Genomic DNA, 21,565 nt, shown 5'->3' with positions numbered 1-21,565 from the left:
CGTGGTAGCAGCGGCTGCATTGTAATACGGCGGGCAGAGCTTTACCGGCCTCTGCTGTTGGAATCGGACTGAGGCCTCGGCGGTCTGATGGGTGGTCCAAACGGCATCATAATAGGGCCCAAATTTCCCAACAACCACCACCCTGCTCCCCAGCACCCTTAATCGCCACTTGCTCTCTCTCACCATGGACACTGCACAGGTCTCTGCACACCTCCTACAGTCAGAAACTCACAAATCACATTACTTCCAGAACAAACTGCATCCTTGCGGCATCCTTGGGGCCATATTTATCTTAGTGTCACACATCACACAAAGTAACCCAAGTGCAACACAGCTCTAAATTCAGACTTACCAAGCCATGGAAGGCAATCTGGCGTGGCCCTGTGGTGCTTGGTAAATCTGGAGCAACACAAGACAGCACAAGCTCCTGCCTTGCATTGATCTGCCCCAGGGAGGTGTTTCAGGGGTGGAGCGTGGGTGTTCTCACGCATCCACCCACTGATTTTGGTGCATTCCTATATTTACCATGACTATTAGCCATGGGAATGTGCCAAAATGCCAGGGAAGGCTTAACAAAGAGAAGTAGCTTTATTTCTACCCGTTCTTTTCATTTTCGATGCTTGCTGCGTTCTACAGCACAAGCAGAAACTGGAAAAAGCCTCATAGAAGGTGTGCCTCCATGCACAAAGACAATCCTTTTTGCAAGGCAGGCACCCGTGCACCCTAGACAGCCAAAGTGTGTCAGCGCAAGGATAGGACTGGAATGTGTCACATAATGTTAAATATGGCGCAATCCTATCCTCTGCCTTTCAAGTAGTGCATCACATCGCAGAAAGGCGGCCTGCGGCATTGTATGAAACATTGATAAATCTGCCCCTTACTTTGAGACCTTCCATGGCCTACATGGATCATGTTTTCCTCCAACATGCATTCTTACATATTTCACCTCTGGACATCATTGCTAAGAGAAGGCTGTTGTAACCTAGTTCAGGTTCCCCCTGAGCCTTAAGCAAGTGGTGTCTACCAGCTCTTTGCTTGGCCAACTTTGACATTACTTACCTGCGCTTGTTTTAATGTATAAATGATGAATACAATGAAAGTACTACACTATTAAGGCTACGCTGATTTTCACCTTGGCAATCACAGCTCAGTTTTGGCTCAATTTCTTTTTCTTCTACATTTCGCAATGTGTGCTCTTAGTTCGTTGAATCTTACGCAGCCTCAAGCGTTCTTACCTCTCAAAGGTGCTCCTTGCATGCCTTGGAAGGAATGGAAAGAGTACTTTACCAATTATATTGAAACGGTGGAGGATGAGAACTTCACAGCTGAGAAGAAAAAGAAAGTTCTGTTGTACTGTTTAGGTCCTGGTGGTGTCAAAACTTACAACAACATTGAGAAAAAAGTGAGAGAAGGCAACAATGTTTATCAGCATGCTTTGGATGATCTTGATGCTCACTTCTCGCCTATAGTATGCGTAGCTGTTGACCGTTACAAATTTTCAAGAAGGAAGCAAGGTAAAGAGGAGAGCATAGATGATTATGTTGCTGCTTTGAATAATTTGGCATTAACCTGCAGATTTGGTCAACTACAAGAAGAATTTGTTCGTGATCAAATTATCATGCATGCCAGCAACCCCAATATCCAGGACAAACTCTGGATTAATGGTGAAGCTTCTTTGAAGGAAGTTGTCGCTTTAGTAAAAAAGGCAGAACTTACAGGCAGATGTGCTAAGGCAGTTTTAGAATAACCTGTAGTAGTTAAAGCCATTAAATCTTCAAATGCTAGCAAACTAAGACTGAATGCAAACATGAGAGATGTGGGACATGATCATCATAAGAAAGGTGAACATTACAAATCCAAATATAGCAGTGAAAAGCGCCACAGTAAGAAAAACAAAGAATTCTCTGAGCTTAAATGCTTTCGATGTGGGTCTCCTATCCATCTAGCTGATTCAACAAAATGTCCTGCTAGATATCAAAAATGCACCTCTTGCGGTTTGACAGGTCACATTGCTAGAGCTTGTAATAGAAGATCTTCCAAACAAAGCAAACAAGTCAAACAAATTCTAGAGGAAAGTGACTCAGATGAAGAGAATTCTGAGTATTCTGATTCTGATAGCATCAGCTATGTATTCTCGATTGAATACGATGTACTGGAGCTCACACCCACAAGGAAAAAAAAAACCATGTGTGATGTGAAATTGGGTGGTGTGACAGTGAATATAATGGCAGATTCTGGTTCTCCTTTCACAATTATAAATGACAATGTATGGAAACAATTCAATGACAAAATTGGCTCTTCATTAGAAATATCTAAAGTGATTGCAAGAAGTTACACGGGAAACAACATAGAATTTTTAGGGACACGTGATCTGGAATTTGAATTCAAAAACAGGAAAGCATTTTGCAGGCTTTTTGTGGCTAAGAAGGGTCCTTCGGTCCTTGGTTGGAGCGACCAAGCTGATCTTGGCATTATCCTCAACCCAAATAGCGACGATCCTGTTTTGTCTGTTGATGAGCCCAGTAAACGCACCATCCAAAATGATTTTCCTGAAGTGTTCTCTGGTAAGGTTGGTCTTCTCAACAGTTTTCAACATAAAATTGAACTTAAAGACTCTGCCATCCCATGCATTCACAAGGTAAGACATTTACCAGTGTCAGTAAGAAGTGATGTTCAAATCGAACTGAATATCATTGTTGATCAATACCCCCTACCACGCATATGTGAAATGTTTAATGCCACCAATGGTATGTGTGTATTTTCTATAATTGATTTAAAATCCGCATATCACCAAATTCCCCTACACGTGGACAGCAAAAAATACACCACATTTATCACCCCATTTGGTTGTTATCGTTTCACCAGGGTACCGTTCGGCTTAGCCTCGGCCGCGGCGCTTTTTCAAGGGGTCATGACTTCCATTTTTGGAAAATTAGACTTTGCATCGATCTCAGGGACCTGAATAAGAATATCATTGTTGATCAATACCCCCTACCACGCATATGTGAAATGTTTAATGCCACCAATGGTATGTGTGTATTTTCTATAATTGATTTAAAATCCGCATATCACCAAATTCCCCTACACTTCAGAGCATACATATGGGGATACAACATTCATCTTCACACATACCACAAACCCCTAATTAAAATACTGTCTGCCTCTGGTTTGCAAAATGCTTCACCACGACTAAGCAAAATGTCTATCAAATTACTGGACTATAGCTACTCTGCTGAATATTGGCCAGGAGTTAAGAATAAAATTGCAGATTTCCTCAGCAGACTACCACTTCCACACAATGAGGGCACTGATACATCAGAGGATGATGAAAAAGTGGCTCTACTCTTTAACACAGATTTGGATGGAATATCTGCGGGAGAATGGGAACAACACATGGCTCGCGATTCAACCCTCCAAGATGTATGCAAATTCGTCAACACCAGGTGGCCAGAAAAACGCCATCTTGGTGACAACGTAAGAATTTACTGGGAAATAAGAAATGAACTCAGTTTGGAAAATGGAGTGTTATACCGAATTGGTAAAGCAATAGCCCCCATCACACTCAGAGACAGAATTCTTAAACTTTGCCACATTGGTCACCTGGGCATCTCTAAGACAAAGCAAAGAGTCAGAACCAAATACTGGTGGCCGGGTATTGACAAGCAAATTGAAACCCAAATAAGAACCTGTGTAGAATGCAGTGATTCAGACAAAACCCGTAGAACATCCAAAGTCTCTCTCTCTCCACTCCAACCCCCCTTGATGGCTTGGGAAAAAATTGGCGTAGACATCACGGGGCCCATTGAAGGACATGACGGAGAGATCAAGTATATTCTAGTGGCTATAGATCATTTCTCGAAGTGGCCAGAAATTAGAATTGTCACGGAAATAGATAGCTCCGCAATCATATCATTCTTGGATAAACTATTCATTAGCGAAGGATTACCAAAATTTGTGCTCACTGACAATGGTCCACAATTTTGTTCAGACGCATTCAAATCATTCCTAATGAGAAACTGTATCACTCATCACACCACTTCATTATACCATCCTGAAGGTAAGGGCCTCACCGAGCGTTTCAACCGTGTCTTGAAGGGACACATACTGTCGTAATTTGGCAGTACCTGAGTTAGCATTTACCTCAGCTACACAAAATTTTCTGTTAACTTGACTATTACGTGCGGGAGCCATTTTGTATTTGGTGGCTTCCATTTTGTATGAACATGCGGCCTCGTGGTCAGCGTGCCCTTTCGTCCTTCCTCCATGCCAATGAACCTTTACCCTGCCCAACAACAGGCTATTTTTAGCAATGGTCAGTCTCGCGCATGCGTACACCCGATCTCTGGACTAACGTGTGGTCACTCCTTAGGAATGTTCCCCAAAGTGACCAGTGGTATCAAGCCCCTCCCACATGCTGGCTGTGTTCCAAAAATGCCCTTATATGTACTCAAAACTGTTCAAAAGTATACCGCCTACCTTTTTATTGCTGTTAACTTGTATAAAAGAGGTCCCGCACCGATGTTCGGTGTGATACTTCTTGCATTGCCGAAGGGTGCTGTAGGAATGTACCACCACCCCATGGGGTCCTAATAAACTTGTCTTTTGCATTTTCCAGTTTCCGTGCCAACTTCTATTCTATGGTGTTCGAGAGTTTTTGCAGAGTATGTAGGCCTGACAGAACCCGATACCTCAATTGGCGACCACGAAGGGACTCATCGGCGACTCGGATGCCCGAAGGAGAGGTCGCGACGAAGGATTGGAAACTCGCTATGGACGCGTACGCTGCCACTGAGTGACCCGAGTCTTGGCACCCACGGTGTTTTTTCCTTTCCTTCTGATCTGACCTTCCAGGTGGCGCCGGTCCTCGACTGAGATCCTGATCGTTTGGATTGTCGTGTAGTGCCCGTTTGGCTGATTCGGTTACGGAACTTGGCAGTTGGAATCTGGACACTTTTGAAAATATTTGGTAAGCTTATGTTTGGTAAGGTAGTCTACTGACACTTACTGTGGCTTTTTGAATTTGAATTTGTATGAGTTAGCTAAAGTTTGGACCTATGATTTGAATTATATGTGGAGTGCACCTCACATAGGCAGGCATGTAGGGATGTTTCTCTGATTTTGAATTTGTTTGAACGGCACACCGTGCGTAAAGTACATTTAAGTGCCATTTGATTGTAATATCGCGTTTTCGTGATATTTTGAACATGCCTGGTCTAAGCACACTCCGAGGAATGTGCTGCTTTGGAAATGGTACCAATTATCGATTAAATGAATCTCAGCCGGCTCCCCCAGAGGGAACTCCTAATCGCAAAATGTACATTAAATTTGGCCTTCCTCCCATTATGTATAGCACATTATGCCACAAATACAGTAAAACTGATCGTGAATTGCAATGGCCACTACATGGGTCGTTTGACTTACGAAAAGTTCAGTATGTGGAACAATGTTTGTTTCAGCGCAGGTCTAGACAGGATATGTTCGATTGTGTGCATATGTGGGAGAAAGCAGTGCGTGAACGAATGAAGCGTGAAGAAGCCTTGGCGGACAAAGAGCAGCGAAAGGCTGCTCGGGATAAAGCTTTACAGCTGCAGGAAAAGGAATTGCAGGAACAGAAAGAGAAAGAGATTCGAGAACGTAATTTACAAGTTAATGGTCAGTTTCCTATTCGACGTCCTCTTTATCCTGTCCTTACTAATGAATTAGATGATTTTTCATTGTTAGATCGTTGCCCGCCTCCGTATGTTCCGCCTACGGCTCCGGATGAGGAATCGGATGAGGATAATCAGGATAAACAGAGTACCAGGTTAACTACCGAGCGAATGACGGAATTGCGCTCGGTTGCTCGCAAACTTAATATAAATACTATAACTATTTCAGAGGTTGATGGTCTTATGAGTAAGTGGTCTGAAAAGGAACGATTGTATTTTCTAGATCATTTTGCAAGTGAAGTTGTTGAGCAGTTTAGGAAGCATTCTCTTGAGTTGGAACCTAAAGATATATCAGTTGGTCGTGAGAATTTTCGTAAAGGTCTTTTTGCTCTTTCAGATGCGGATGAATTTTTTCAGCGTTTGATTCAGCTACGGGATGAGGCGACACGATTGCGAGCGGCGAAAAAGGCATCGGATCCATCAGTGTCTGGATCGACGAAAGTTTCCAGAGAGAGCCCTATCTATGGATCAGATAAGAGTGTTGCAGTTAATGGTAGGCCTATGCGAGAAGCTGCGCCTTTGTATGTCCCTCCTAAAGGGGCAGGCACGGACGAAGATAAGACATCTGTAGATGCGAAGGGTTATTTCATATATAATTGGGTTTATACGCCATGGAATAGAGCAGATGTTACGGCACTTAAGAATGCTTTGCCTGACCCCCGTAAAAATCCAGCAGCTTTCTATGAAGGTGTGGAGGGCGCTATTTCTTCGTGCATTATGACATTAGTTGATATTGATCTCTTTTTCGGATTGATATTGCCCCCTGATATGTGGAGGGCGATTCGTAAGTTTGATGATCGAGCGATTTTAGGTGCAGAATGGAAGGACATAGCTACAACTGATTTAGATAGGGAACCTGCATGTAAGCCGTGTCAATTGATTTTAGATTTACCGACGGCTATTTTGAATAAATTAAAAACGCGTGTTCCCCCTAAGAAAATTGATTGGACAGTATTGGGGTCTTGTAAACAGAAGTCGGACGAATCGGTCTCTGATTTCTTTTCCGTTTTGAGGAAGCATTCCTTGATTACAGTGGTCAATTATTAACAGAGGACACGGGCAGGCATTTGTTCGTAGACAAGTATGTGGCTAATCTCCTACCGGAGATTGCAAAACGGTTAAAGGCTAGCGAAAGTTCATGGACCACTGCAACACCCGCTTCTTTATTAACTATGGCTCAGTATTATGAAAGACAGGAATTGGAGGCTAAGGAAAAAAGTGATAAGAAAGCGAAGGATTTAAAGACGAAGGTGATGTTGGCTCAGGTTTATGCTACGCAATCGAGAGGGAATGATAGGGGTAGACGAGGATCGTATGTTGCGTCTCCCCCTCGTTCTGATATTTCTGAGGATCAGTGTGCATACTGTAAGCAGTTTGGACATTGGATTGCAGATTGTCCGGTACTTCGTGAACAGCGTAGTCAAAGGGGTCGAGGAAGTGGAAGGTCACGGAATAGTTAATCAGGACCGAGAGGTGGAGCGAATGATCGTGGTAGGTTTGAAGAGAGGGGTCGTGGTCAGGTTGAACATAATACTTTTGATCGACGGAATCAATATCAGATAGCTGAAGGAGAGAATACTGAGTCTCAGGATAATCGATATGCATAGGATTGCGTAGGATGGGGTGTGGAATCGGTTGAAGTACCAGTCGATCAAAGGGGTCCATATATATCAGCACATGTTTTGGGTTCTACTGATCAGTTTCTGGTTGACACAGGAGCTACTCGTAGCGCTCTGTCCAAACACTTGGTTCCAAGGGCTCCCCTGTCCGGCAAAACAATTACTGCAATAGGGTTCGATGGAACACCTTCTCTAAGCCCATTGTCTCAACCCCTTACATTTCACATTGATAAATTAATTGCCCCATGTCCGTTTCTGTTATCTCCAAATACACCAGATAATATTATGGGACTTGATATGCTAAAGCATTTTCGTGCAACTATACGCTGTGCCCCTGAAGGGGTGCGGGTTATTTTAAATGAGAACTACCCAGAAGTTGAGAGATCGTGCCTCATGCAGGAAGCCCATGCGTTAGCTTCCCTTCCAAGCACGTTATGGGCTACTTCCGATACTGATGTGGGTCAAATAATTATTCCTCCTGTACGCATTACTGTAAAGGAGGGAGCGACTTTGCTTCGTGTCCCCCAGTACAAGATCTCCAGAGAAGGCGAAATAGCTTTGACACACATTGTGAATGATTTGATAAATGGCAGGGGTGGTGGAGGAAGTTCCCTACAATGTTTGCAACAGTCCAATTCTTCCGATCCTAAAGAAAGATCTATCGTTTTATTATTGATTTGAGGGAAATTAATAAGATAGTTGTACCCCAGTATCCAGTAGTGTCTGATATTACCACTTTACTCACCTTGGTTCCACCCACATCTACTACATTTACGGTGATCGATTTGAAAAATGCTTTCTTTTCGATCCCCATTCATCCTGACAGCCGATATTTGTTCGGTTTTACACTAAATAATAAATCTTATAGATTTTGTCGAGTTCCTCAAGGTTACACAGAAAGCCCGAGCATTTACAGCCAGGCTTTAAAACGACAGCTTGATTCTTTTGATTTGCAGTCTGGGGTGGCGCTTATCCAATATGTTGATGACATTTTGCTCGCGGCAGACACACAGGAGCAATGCGAGGAGAGTACACTCTCCCTACTTTCTTTCCTTGCTAAACACAATCACAAAGTTTCACGAAAAAAGTTACAATACTGTAGACCAAAGGTGACCTACCTCGGTCATCTTTTGTCTAAGGAGGGACGTGCATTGACATCAGATCGAATTCAAGCAATTTTAGATACATCAGTCCCTTGCACTCAGAAGGATGTTCGTGCTTTCATATGGTTGACGTCCTTTTGTAGGCAATGGATACTAGGATTTTCGTACATTATAAAACCCTTGTTAGCATTGCTGTCCAAAACTGCACCAATCCCCCTTGAATGGACGGATGAATGTCAGAATGCTTTTGAACAATTGAGACAAGCTCTTTGTTCTGCACCAGTGTTAGGTACACCAGATTATTCAAAGCTCTTTACATTGTATGTACATGAGAAGGATGGGTGCGCATTGTCAGTCTTAGTACAGTTACACGGAGACAAACAGAGGCCTTGCGCATACTTTTCAGCGGTACTCGATCCTGTGGCTCGAGGACTGCCTGGATGCTTTCGAGCAGTTGCAGCAACAGCAGTAGCTATACGGCAGAGTGAGGGAATAGTTTTGTCGCATAAATTGTTGGTGTTAGTTCCCCATGCGGTAGATGCTCTATTGAACCAAACGAAAACACAGCATCTAACCAGTGCCCGTTTAACAGGATATGAGTTAACACTGTTGGCACCACACATTACATTGAAGAGGTGCGCCACTCTGAACCCTGCTACTTTATTGCCATATCCTGTTACTGAGACCCAGGAGGAAGAACAACATGATTGTGTTTTTCTGACTGACGAACAAACAAAGGGTCGTGTCGATTTACAGGACACGCCACTTCCAGATGTTGATGGGGAACTGTGGGTTGATGGATCGTGTGTGAGGTTGCCAGATGGCATGGCTTCCGCAGCCTATGCGATCACGACACTTAAAACAGTGGTAGAAACAGCACGAATACCGCAAAAATAGGCCCAGGCAGCTGAATTGATAGCCTTAACGAAAGCATGTGAATTAAGTGCTGGATTATGTGTGAATATCTATACTGATAGCTGTTACGCTTTTGGAGTAGTGCACGATTTTGGCCTACTCTGGAAGGAACGAGGGTTTATGACCTCACATGGAACACACATCATGTATGGAGAGTTGGTATGTGACCTCCTGAATGCACTGTTATGTCCAAAGAAGGTTGCGATAATTAAATGTAGTGCACATTAGAAGGTAACAGACAAAATAGGGCAAGGAAATGCTTTTGCAGACCGCATAGCGAGAGAGACTGCCATGCTACAAAACGACTCCCCTATGTATGTGGTGAGATCGCAAGCTGAGCGATGGCATGATGCTAGAGAAGAAATTCTAGACATACAGAAGTCAGCATCTGAAGCAGAACTCGCAAACTGGGCAACAGAGGGAGTACTGGATGATGAGGGTTGTTGGAGAAGCAAAGACATGGAAAAATGGAAATTGCCTGCTGCTTACTTGCAAGCAATGGTTCAAATGACACATGGGCTGGCACATGTTGGAGCTCTTGCAATTACTAAATTGCTTACACGAGTTTGGGAGCATCCTGAGATTGCCAGCACGGCTAAGAGAGTAGTGCAGACCTGTCTGATATGCCTACAGTACAATCCTGATAAAGGGACCTATACTCCTAAAGGAGGGTTAGTTCCACCTACTGCACCATTCGAAGTACTGCAAATGGATTACATCCAGCTTGAGCGCTGTAATAACCTCAAATATGTCCTAGTGGTGGTGTGTGCCTTCAGTAAATGGATTGAGGCCTACCCTACGAAGGATAATACAGCATTGACAACAGCTAAGGTGTTACTCAAAGAGTACTTCCCGCGTTATGGTGTTTGTAAATTTTTGTGGAATGATAATGGTCCTCATTTCATTGGGAAAGTAGTGGAGCATGTCCTGAAAGGATTGGGAATTAAGCAAAAGTTTCACGCTGTATTCCACCCTCAGTCAGCAGGTCTAGTAGAGAGGTACAATGCGACTCTGAAGCTGAAGCTAGCAAAGATCGTGGCATCCACGTCCTTGAAATGGTCGGACGCTTTGCCTTTGGCATTGCTGTCTATTAGATCAGTGCCACATTCCCGATCTGGCCTCACACCCAATGAAGTGGTGTTCGGAAGGCCCATGAATATTTGGGGAGTTCCAAAGCCTCGTTTGATACATGATGTGCCTTGTATAATGATGAACGATTATTCGGCACGATTAACAAATGATTTACTTTCTATTCATCAACAGGTTCGAGAAGCGCTCCCCGACAATTCCATTGGAGAGGCTCACAATCTTCGTCCTGGCGATCATTTCATGATCCGAGCGTTCGAGAGATCCAGCAGTTTGGAGCCGAGGTGGCGGGGCCCTGAACAGGTACTGCTGGCAACGCGAACGGCTGTGCGCGTCACGAATAAGAAGCGTGGATACATTCAACGCACTGCCGACGTGTCTCTCCGGACCTGGTGAACCCTACAGTGTTGTCTGACTATCGAGACATCTTAGACGCGGAGAGGAGCCCAGCTGTTACGCCCAACGAGTCGGAGGGAGCCTTCCCGGACCACACTGTTTCTGGTGGAGTGAAGTACAATCTACGGCCAAGGAAATAATATTTTTTGTATTTTTCAAGACTGGTTAGTAACCGTTCCGAGGTTTGTGAAAACGGAAGCCGGGAATATCAAGGGGGGGGATCAGTTCTGCCCAGTGTAGCGACACCCGTCTTGAATCTCGGAGAAGAAACCAGCGGCAGCCTCGGTTCTCAGCACTATATTTTTATTTTTTAGTTTGGTTCTTGAGACTTTGTTCTTTGTACTATGGCACCTATGACACTGAGAAATAGAAGAATTTTGGGTGCAGTTCTTTTTGCTACGACAATAGTGGTAATAGCAGTAATAGCTTGGACTATAGAAAGACTGTTTCCTGCACGGAAATATTTACTGCCTACCACTCCAATTCCATCCGAACATTTCCATTTTACTTTGCCCTATCATGAAGAGAGACATAGACAGACTTACTTGAATAACAGTTTCATTCAAATTCTACACCATACCTACAATATGACAAATACCTCCAATTGTTGGGTGTGTGGGATGTTGCCTGGACATCAGAAGAGAGGAGGAACTCCTCTTATTCCTCTTCCTTTTTCTCACAATGGTTCGTGTAATGCTTGGTACACTCTTCTCTTTACCTTAAGATGGCCAACAAAAGGTGGACTACTTTTCCGATTGAACAAGGTCTGTTACAACGATCGAGATGGCTATCCACAAGCAGAAGGAACTAAATTTGAGTGGGAAGAATATCGACCGGACAATGTATCTACACCTCGTATCTTCACTAATCAGAGACTTACAAATATGTCTAGTCCACATGTGATTACAGTTATTGATACAAAAGCAGATCTTTGCATTAGAAATAAAGGAACAATTCCGGTAGGGAGGAGTGAATGCAATACTACTCTCACATTTGATACACCAAATGGTATTACTTTTGTGGCCTCATGAAACACTTATTTTATTTGCGGTAATAAAGGTTATCATCGTCTTCCTCTTGGATGGTTAGGCACATGTTATATATCTTTTGTACTACCCCCTGTGTTTATTGCCCCGCCTATGTACCATAATGATTTTGTATTGTATCACGATTTTATATTGAATAGAGTTAAGAGAACATTGGACCTTGATGATGTTGACCAAACTGACACCTCACTACAGCAATATGTAGATTTTAATTAAGGCCTGTTCTCTTTTGTTGGTGGTGCTTTAAACAGTAGGAAAATAAGGCGGCTAACACGTGTTGTGGAAGCTGTTGCTAATGAAACTGCCTCTGCTCTAGGGAATATAACTGAAGAACTCCAGATTACGAGAATTCTTACGCTTCAGAACCGGATGGTTCTGGATGTAGTATTAGCTGATCGTGGGGGTGCATGCCGCATCATCGGGAGTAGTTGTTGTGTTTATGTCCCCGATAATTCACCATTTGTGTATGATGCCATTTCTAAATTGCACAAAATTGCTGCTGAAATTCACCCTGACAATGGTACTTGGACTTTTTCTGGCTGGTTTTGGACTCTGCTCAGTATATGGGGTTGGAAACTGTTAACGGTTCTATGTGTGATTATTGGGATATTCTTCTTCTGTTGTTTATGTATTCAATGTGGCCCTACTTTATGCTCTGTATGTATTACAGCCTGTATCCCATCCAAACGAGCTATTGCTAAAAATTTACAGAGTAATGTCGAAGTAATGAAAATAATGATGATTGACATTGATGATGAACATCCGGATTACTTCCACTATGAGGTAGCTTCAGCTAGACGCTAAAAGGGCCGTCTGTCGTAATTTGGCAGTACCTGAGTTAGCATTTAGCTCAGCTACACGAACTTTTCTGTTAACTTGACTATAACGTGCGGGAGCCATTTTGTATTTGGTGGCTTTCATTTTGTATGAACATGCGGCCTCGTGGTCAGCGTGCCCTTTCCTCCTTCCTCCATGCCAATGAACCTTTACCCTGCCCAGCAACAGGCTATTTTTAGCAATGGTCAGTCTCGCGCATGCGTACACCCGATCTCTGGACTAACGTGTGGTTACTCCTTAGGAATGTTCCCCAAACTGACCAGTGGTATCAAGCCCCTCCCACATGCTGGCTGTGTTCCAAAAATGCCCTTATATGTACTCAAAACTGTTCAAAAGTATACCGCCTACCTTTTTATTGCCGTTAACTTGTATAAAAGAGGTCGTGCACCGATGTTCGGTGTGATACTTCTTGCATTGCCGAAGGGTGCTGTAGGAATGTACCACCACCCCATGGGGTCCTAATAAACTTGTCTTTTGCATTTTCCAGTTTCCGTGCCAACTTCTATTCTATGGTGTTCGAGAGTTTTTGCAGAGTATGTAGGCCTGACAGAACCCGATACCTCAATACAGCTGTACAGAAATGCGAATCTGAACTGGGAGGAAGAAGTGTTCAAACTCATTTGGGCTTTCAGAATATCTCCTTGTGCCAGCACCCGTGAGGCACCCTTTGTGCTCATGAGAAGCAGACAGCCCCTGAGTATTGACCTTGGATGGATGCCCAATTCCAAACAAATTAAATTGGTCACCGGATGTAATCAGGAATAACATAATAAAAGCCCAAAAATACTACAAAGAATGGTATGATTCCAAACATGGTGCAAAAGAACATTCATTTAAAGTTGGCGACTTTGTTAAAGTCCGTTTAGAAAAAAAAGTAAGGAAAGGAGAAAGCAGATTCACCGCTCCATTGCAAATTGATGAACTGTTCAACAACACGGCCAGACTCAGCGATGGGAAGGTTTGGCACATGAGTAGATTTGCAAGATACCACCAGGGAGCCAATGTTTCTAACCAACTGCAACATGATACCTATTGCAAAGATTTGTGGGTTGATGTTGATAGAACCAGTGTAGGACAGGGTCTCATGTTCAGAAATGCTAGTTCACACGATCTCCCACCTACCACTGATTCAGCTGACTGTCAATCATCAGACCAGTCTGAGGGTGTCAATCCACGCACTCCGATTATCAATCGGAGTTGTTACGGTGACTCCCACTCTGACTCTGAAGCCACATCTGGCGGTCACAGCTTCTGTGGTAGGTTTGGTAGAACCAGTAATGATTCTCACTCTGATACAGAAAGTGTTCCCGATGCCCTTGTTGCCAAGGGAAGATTTGGGAGAACCATCCACAAACCTAAAAGTTATGAAGACTTTGTTTGTGACTAATGTTAATTAGTTAATCTAGCACTAATGTTTCGCTTTACCACACTTAGTGGCTTATCTGTTAATACTCGCAAGAGAGGAAGATGTGTTGTAACCTAGTTCAGGTTCCCCCTGAGCCTTAAGCAAGTGGTGTCTACCAGCTCTCCTGCGCGAGAGCACCCATTGTTCCCCCACCCTTCCCATTGGTTCCCCAACATTCCACACTGCCCTGGTCCCTCCCCCTACACCCAACTGTCATAATGATTCTGCCTAACTGACCTACGCACCGCCTTAGGTGTGGGTCTGTTTATAATAAACCTAATACTTCATTTCATCTTCCTGACTTTGACTTTGAATTGCTACAAAGGCAAAACAAAGAAAAGAAAAAAATCTAACATTTTAGCAGCTCGCTACATCTGCCCCTGGTTCCTATGAGCTAAAAAAGCAATACTGCATTTGAACTTTTCAAAGTTTTAGAAAATATCTAGCCACTTGTGTGTCAGCGTGTCTTTGAAAGTGTCCTTTCAATATAGGGTTTTGTGCCCTTTTGTAATCCCAACCATTAGAGTTAAATGTGAATTGATTTGCATTCTCAAAAGCCTGGTCCAGGAATATCTTGAAAGGACGCACCTCCTGAGGTTTATTGGATATTCTGCCCAGGCTGACATCAAAAACCTTCTCCCTTGCTAAAAAGTATTGGAAAAACTGATTGGTTTCTCATGCCTGCCATGAACCTGAAGTGTGACCCTGGGGAACCTGGTGCTTTCGGGTCAATGAAAACTTACTTTCAAAATTCTCAGCTTGGATTTTGTTTTTTGACTAACAGCAAAGTTCAAAACTAAAGTAGTTTTCTCAGTCAAAAGAATTGCCCACTCTCTGCAGGTTATTCCTTCAGTCACGGTTCTCCACATCTTCATTTTTAATATTGACTTGGTTCTGTGATCCTAGCTCTGAATATATTGAAAGCGGCTAGTTCACCTGCAGACACCTTTACTTCTCCCTTATTATCATACGTTTGTTAAACAGAACCCTCTTAGGCCCTGATTGTTTTCTCGCTGTACAGGTTACTCGGTCTCAACTAAATCAGGCCCTTAATGTCCACGCAATCCGCTTTCCCAACTTAAATTGCGTGACCTGTGTGCTTCTTTCAGTTGGCTTCCCTGAGTATCAGGTGTGCCATTGACAACATCAGACGTACAGTACGAGACTTTGAGTGATGCTTACCTGATGTTTTCTGAAGCGCTATTTGTGGGGGAAAGGAGATTTTCCTGTCACCTCTTTTCATGACACCCACAAAGTAGAGTTTTGTTTATTTTCCCATAACCAAGATCACTAAACCCTCCCAGAGTGTTACTACTTGATGTGTCCGGCCGGGGCCAGGGGCCACAACCCTTGCTCAAGCTCCTACAGCCACTAACTTGTATACCTCCTGAGTCTTAGAGGAAAGGCAACTGGTAACTGTAATTATCTACACACTATGACTCTTACGGAAGACCAAACTAGCTGTCACCATTGCGCATTTATGTTTAGTCCGTCTCACGAAGTCCTGATCCAATCTAAAAGGAATTCTACTCTAAAGATGCTGCTACTGAATTGCAGATCATTTCACAAACATTAGACTGAAAAAAACAATGCTACTAGAGGAGGAACACACTGATGTTTTCTTCCTGACAGAAAATTGGCTCAGCAATGAGTCCGACCCAGTCCTCACACAATCCTTTCCTCCGGGCTATCTTATACAGCGCCTGGATCGAAAGAATGGCAGGGGGGTCATAGCAGTTATCTTTAATGACCTGTTTACATGTTGCATCACCACAGACCCGTTACTTGACTGTGAGAGCCTCTCCTTTTCCATAGGTTTCTCACCCACATTTACCTTCTTGGGACTATTAATATACTGACCACCGGGGGCAGTCGGAAACTGTTGCAAACCTAGCTAGCTCCCCTTCCAACTTCTCGGTGTTAGGCAATCTTAACCTGAACTTAGACAATCCTATGGTTTCGACGGCGTCCGAGGCGATTGGGAATCTGTTGATGCTTCAGTTAAATCAGATGGTATCTGGACCAACTCATATCAAGGGGCACCTTCTCGATCCCATTTTCAGTAACCGTGAGGAACTCTCAGTAGAAACACTTTCTCCACTACCTTGGACTGACCATTTCATGAGCCCCTTATCATTGAACATTACAGGTGCCATGCCCTCCTCCAATGCAGCCTTGAGCAAAGAACACAACTGGGCTAAGCCCCCCATAGAACAATGGGAAACAGCACTAGAAGCCACTAGGCCAGCTACTGATCCAAATCCCATCTCGACCAATAACAAATGTAATACCTGGATCAAAAGTTCGCTAGAGGATGTTCTTCCTAAAAGAGTCACTTACAAAATATGTAGGCCTAGGCTCACTCCATGGTACACCCCAAAGTTACGGGAACAAAACAAATCTGTAAAAGGTTGGAGAGAAAGTGGAGAAAGGACTACGCAGAAAGTAGTAAATTAAAGTACAGGGAGGCAATTAAAACATATCAAGCCGAAATTAAAGCTGCACAAGCATCATTTTATGAGGAAAAAATGTTTTTAGCATCTAACTCCTCCAAGGAAATCTTCAAAATTTCCAGAACACTGTTAAAACTACCCACGCAACAAACAGCCATGGACGGTGCCCTTGCTCGTTGTAACAACATGGTTGAGTTTTTCCACCAAAAAAAAAAAAAATATATACTCATCCTTCCCTCACACTGATAGTCACAAAACCTCCGTGCCCATCACTGCCCCAGCCTTTCATACTCAAGCAGCCCTGGAGGAAATCCCTCTATTGGACCCTAAAACATTAGAAGCCATTATGGCACGTGTAAAATCAGGCTCCCCCAGGGATCCCGCACCGCCCCATGTGCTGACCCCGGTTACTAAAAACATCCTCACTGCAATCCTTGATTTGGTCAATGCCCCCATCACCACTGGTGGGGTCCCCCCTGCTTGAAAATGTGCAATGGTGAAGGCACTTCTAAAAAAGCCTAATCTTGATCAAGATAACTTGGGTAACTATCGTCCCATCTCTCTCCTCCCTATGCTCAGTAAGATCCTGGATAGGCAAGTTAATACCACTCTTGTAGAGTTTTTTGAAACTAACAACCTACTTCACTCTTCCCAGAAAGGCTTCCGTCCCCAACACGGGATGGAGACCAGCCTTTTAGCAGTAACGGAGGAATCCAGGAGGATTTTGGATCAAGGTGCTACGGCAGCCATCATCCTCCTGGACCTCAGTGCTGCATTCAACACCGTCAACTATGATACACTGATCCTTAGGCTTAGGGATCTGGGTGTGACAGGTGGCGTCATCACATGGATGCAGTCCTTCCTAGAAGATCGTTCCTTTCAGGTCTTTGAATGCGATGTTATCTCCAAACGTATATTCCTCAGTTGTGGTGTGCCTCAGGGATCTTCCCTGAGCCTCACACTGTTTAACGCTTACATGCATCTATTGGCAGAGATAGTCCGTTCATTTGGCATAAAAATCGTAACCTACGTCGATGACACACAGCTCATGGTGGCCTTAAACCACCCGGAAAAGTCATTGGGCCCCCTTGGAAAGTGCCTAGAGGAGGTAGCCAAATGGATGGAGCTCTTCTGCTTAAAACTTAATGGGGACAAGACCGAGCTCATGCTTCTCGGCAACTCGCCAGTTTTCAATCCTGACTTGCTCTGGCCCAATTTTCTTGGCCCTGCTCCGGAACTCAAAAACCAGATTAAAAGTCTGGGCATCTGGTTGGACCGCTCTCTCAGTTTTGAGCATCAGGCGACAAACTATCAGCCACCTGCTACGGCCTACTGAGGATGCTTCGAAAGATACTCCCTCTCCTCCCATTACAGGCAAGAAGAGATATGATCCAGGCTCTTATACTCTCTCGCCTGGATGAAGGGAATGCCCTCTATCTAGGAGCCCCTCAACTTACATTCTCATAGCTCCAGACTCTCCAAAACTGTGCAGCTCGTCTGCTTCTCCAAATCCCTTATCGACAATCTGCAAAATCTGCACTAAAGAGCCTTTGTTGGCTACCTGTCAGGGAGAGAATCCAGTTCAAGGTCATGTGTATCACACACACGGTCTTCTGGGGGAAGGGGACAATAATCAGTTGTTCCATGATCCCCGCATACCAGCCTAGCAGAATTATCTGTTCCACGTCCCTCTCTCTCACCACACTCCCAAAAATGAAGAAAGCTAGATGTGGCGGACACTCTTTTTCTTACATCTCTGCCAAACCATGGAATGCTCTCCCCTCTTACATACATAAGGAATCCAACCTGCTGCCCTTCCGGAAACTCCTCAAAACTTGGTTCTTCCAAAATCCCACCTAATCATGGTCTCTCTCTGTACGCGTCCAGCCCCAGCGCTGGGATGCCTTAGGGTAGCCATTGCGGTACATAAATGCTTTTTCATTCATGTGTAGTGACTCCTGAAGCGCACACTGTTGCCTCTCAAGAGTCTTCCTTGATACTGGTAGAGCTAATACCCTGAGCGCAGGCTTGTTGTAGAACCTACCTTCCTTATGACCTAAAAGTGTTCTTTGATAACATCCTAATCTATACTCGTGCACCCTGCCCTGAGGACGCTTCTTCCATCTTGAAATCGCTCAGCTGAGGTAATTCAGGAGTATTTTCCAACACTTCAATTTGTAATTGAATGCCACACTGATATTACAAAATATTGTACTGTTCAAAGATTAGCCATGGTTCAAAACAAATCACACAGGTATAACCGCTGTGAATACTTAAAATATCGAACATAATATATTTAGTTCAGGTCCTATCAAAGTAGTTTGGAACTGAAATAGGCTCCCATAGGTTGTCTACCTATAGTATTCAGGTTTCCCTCATATTTTATTTGGCAAGTGTTGGATTCTTCTGTCCATTCTTTGGGCGTCTGGAGTCTCCACACGCTGGGATAATGCATAGGAATTTACGGAGGGAGGAATTCTAGAATGGGAGGAGTGGCGGTTCGTGTGCCCTTAGGAAGCAGGGCATTTTTGCCTGTGTTCTGCTGACTTGAATAAAGTAATCTTATCCTATCTGGAGTCCACGCATCTTTACACTGGTGACGAGTTGCCAGTCAGCAGGACTCCCACACGTAAGACGATTTGTTACCCACCAGCTGTTTCAAGCCAAGTGTTTCAACTAACAAGTGTTTCTACGGCAGAGCTGCAGGCCTGACGAACGACTTGTGTCTACAAGTCGCGGTGCATCTGTGTGCACCATATTAAGGTACTGTGAATCGTTTTCATTACTTGACAAATTGGACTATTTGGCTTTCCAACACACGTCAGCCTGTTTCCAGTGCGCTCTCAGCTGTTGTCCTCGGGTCACTACCAGCCGCGGCCGGTAGTGGGAGTACCGGCCAGGCGGTGACGTGGGGAGGGGGAGGGACAGGGTGGGGGGTAGTAATGTATGGATTACGGAATTTAACAGGTTAGTAAACATAAATAAATAAAACAAATTTCATTGCGCGCACTGCATCGTATTTGGTGATGCAGTGCGCGCACCGAAATTCGTTTTATTCATTTATATGTTTACTTATCTGTTAAGGTCCGTAATCCATACATTACTACCCCTGACCCTGCCCCTCCCCCTCCCCACGTCACACTCACCACCCGGCCGGTACTCCCACTGCCGGCCGCGGCTGGTCACTACACATCACCACGCTAATGTCACAAGCGTGGCGGCCATTTTTCATCTGTGCTGATTTCTGTGATCCACACACCAGCTCGCATCCAACGTCATCATGTGAGGACCAAAAGAGTGGCGGCCATCTTTTATCAGGAATGCTAATTTTCAGAGCCTTCTATGTCAGCACGTGTACGTCCTAAGTGTGGCCGCCATCTTCCATTAGGAAGTGCTGATTTCGGTGATCCGCACACCTCCATTAAGCATGTATTTTCAGTGACACGCATGCTAAAATTTCCTTCTGTCTAATTAATGGTCAACTCGTGGTCACCTTTTACAAATGTTGATTTCAGTGACCTGCACCTCTATTAAGCGTGTAATTATATGCACACGTAAAAAAAAATGATTACGGCATAATTACACTAATCTCTCGACAATCCACTCCGCAGCCATTGCACAGAATGGAGGCATTGGGCTTGCAATTTCTATACATGCACCTCCTACGGTGACACGCACACTAATAATATCAAACACAATATAACAGCATTTCTGAGTGCACCTATTGCAGTGATACACACACTGAACCTTTAGTATCACACTTAAATAGTTCTTAGCACCTATTTGTTTGATAAAATTCTCACTGTATGAAGTTACTGTAACTTTCACTTCTTTTCTTTACGGTTTGCTGTGTAACTTTGACAATTTAGCATTCATTCTTTAGTCTTGTGCGTTCCATACCATACAAGAACTTTGTCATCTTTACCTCAAACGCTTGCATCATGCAACACGCAATTGCCCCACCAGCACCTTTTGTGCCCAACCCAGCGTCTCCTGAAATAGATTGGGAAAGGTGGAAGGAAGGGTTTGAAGCATATTTGGATCCCCTGGATGGGGAGTCATTTACCCACAATAAGTATGCTATTCTCAGGCATTGTTTAGGTTCTGAAGGTCACAACATTCTGAAACATATTGCAAAAGACCTTGTTATCATAGTCGATGGTGAAGGTGATGGGGTAGAAGATCAGTATGCGACAGCCATCTAAGCTCTGAACACATTTCAAAGCTTGCAAAAACTTAACTATAGAAAGACACAAATTTTACAAAAGGGTTCAGTTGCATGGAGAGTCTGCTTCAAGTTACGTTGGCGCCTTGCGCATTGTAGCGGCCTCTTGTGAGTACAAAGCATTCCGAGAGGAAATGATAAAGGATCAACTTGTCAAAAAGACAAGCAATAAGAAAGTCCAGGAAGCTCTTTTATCCAAACCAGAGCTGATATTGCAAAAGGCGCTGGACATCGCCACAAGAATTGAAAGCACAAATTCATATATGGAACAAATGACATTATCAGATAGTAAAGCACAACATGTTCTAGTGGTTAAAAGCAAATATGAGAAAACAAAATAACTCAAGGGAAGAGAGACAGTGACAGTGCAACAAGGAAAAAATTAGAGTGCTACAGGTGTGGCAGTACAAGTCATCTAGCTCATGCTAGATCACACCCAACAGAGGATAAAATATGTGCCGAATGTTCAAAGAAAGGTCATTTCACAAAGGTTTGTAGATCCAGTGGAAACAGTTTATATAGGAAGGTACATAATGTGGAAACGACTGCTGAAGGGGCGTCTTCATCTAGCGAGGATGACCAAATATGCGCCATTTTAGACATGGAACACTCAGATGATATATGGGGTGTTAATTCACAAGAAACAAGACCGTCGTGTTCTATCAGTGTGAATGGTAGATGTCAACGTTTTGGCAAATCTTTGGTCCCATTTCACTTTAATAGGTGAGTCTGTTTAAAAGGAATCATTCTCTATCCAGAATTTAAGACAGTC

This window comes from Lissotriton helveticus, chromosome 11 (genome assembly GCF_964261635.1).
Source record: "Lissotriton helveticus chromosome 11, aLisHel1.1, whole genome shotgun sequence".
NCBI lineage: Eukaryota > Metazoa > Chordata > Amphibia > Caudata > Salamandridae > Lissotriton > Lissotriton helveticus.
The sequence above is the reverse complement of the archived record's forward strand: the minus strand, read 5'-3'. Positions refer to the sequence as shown.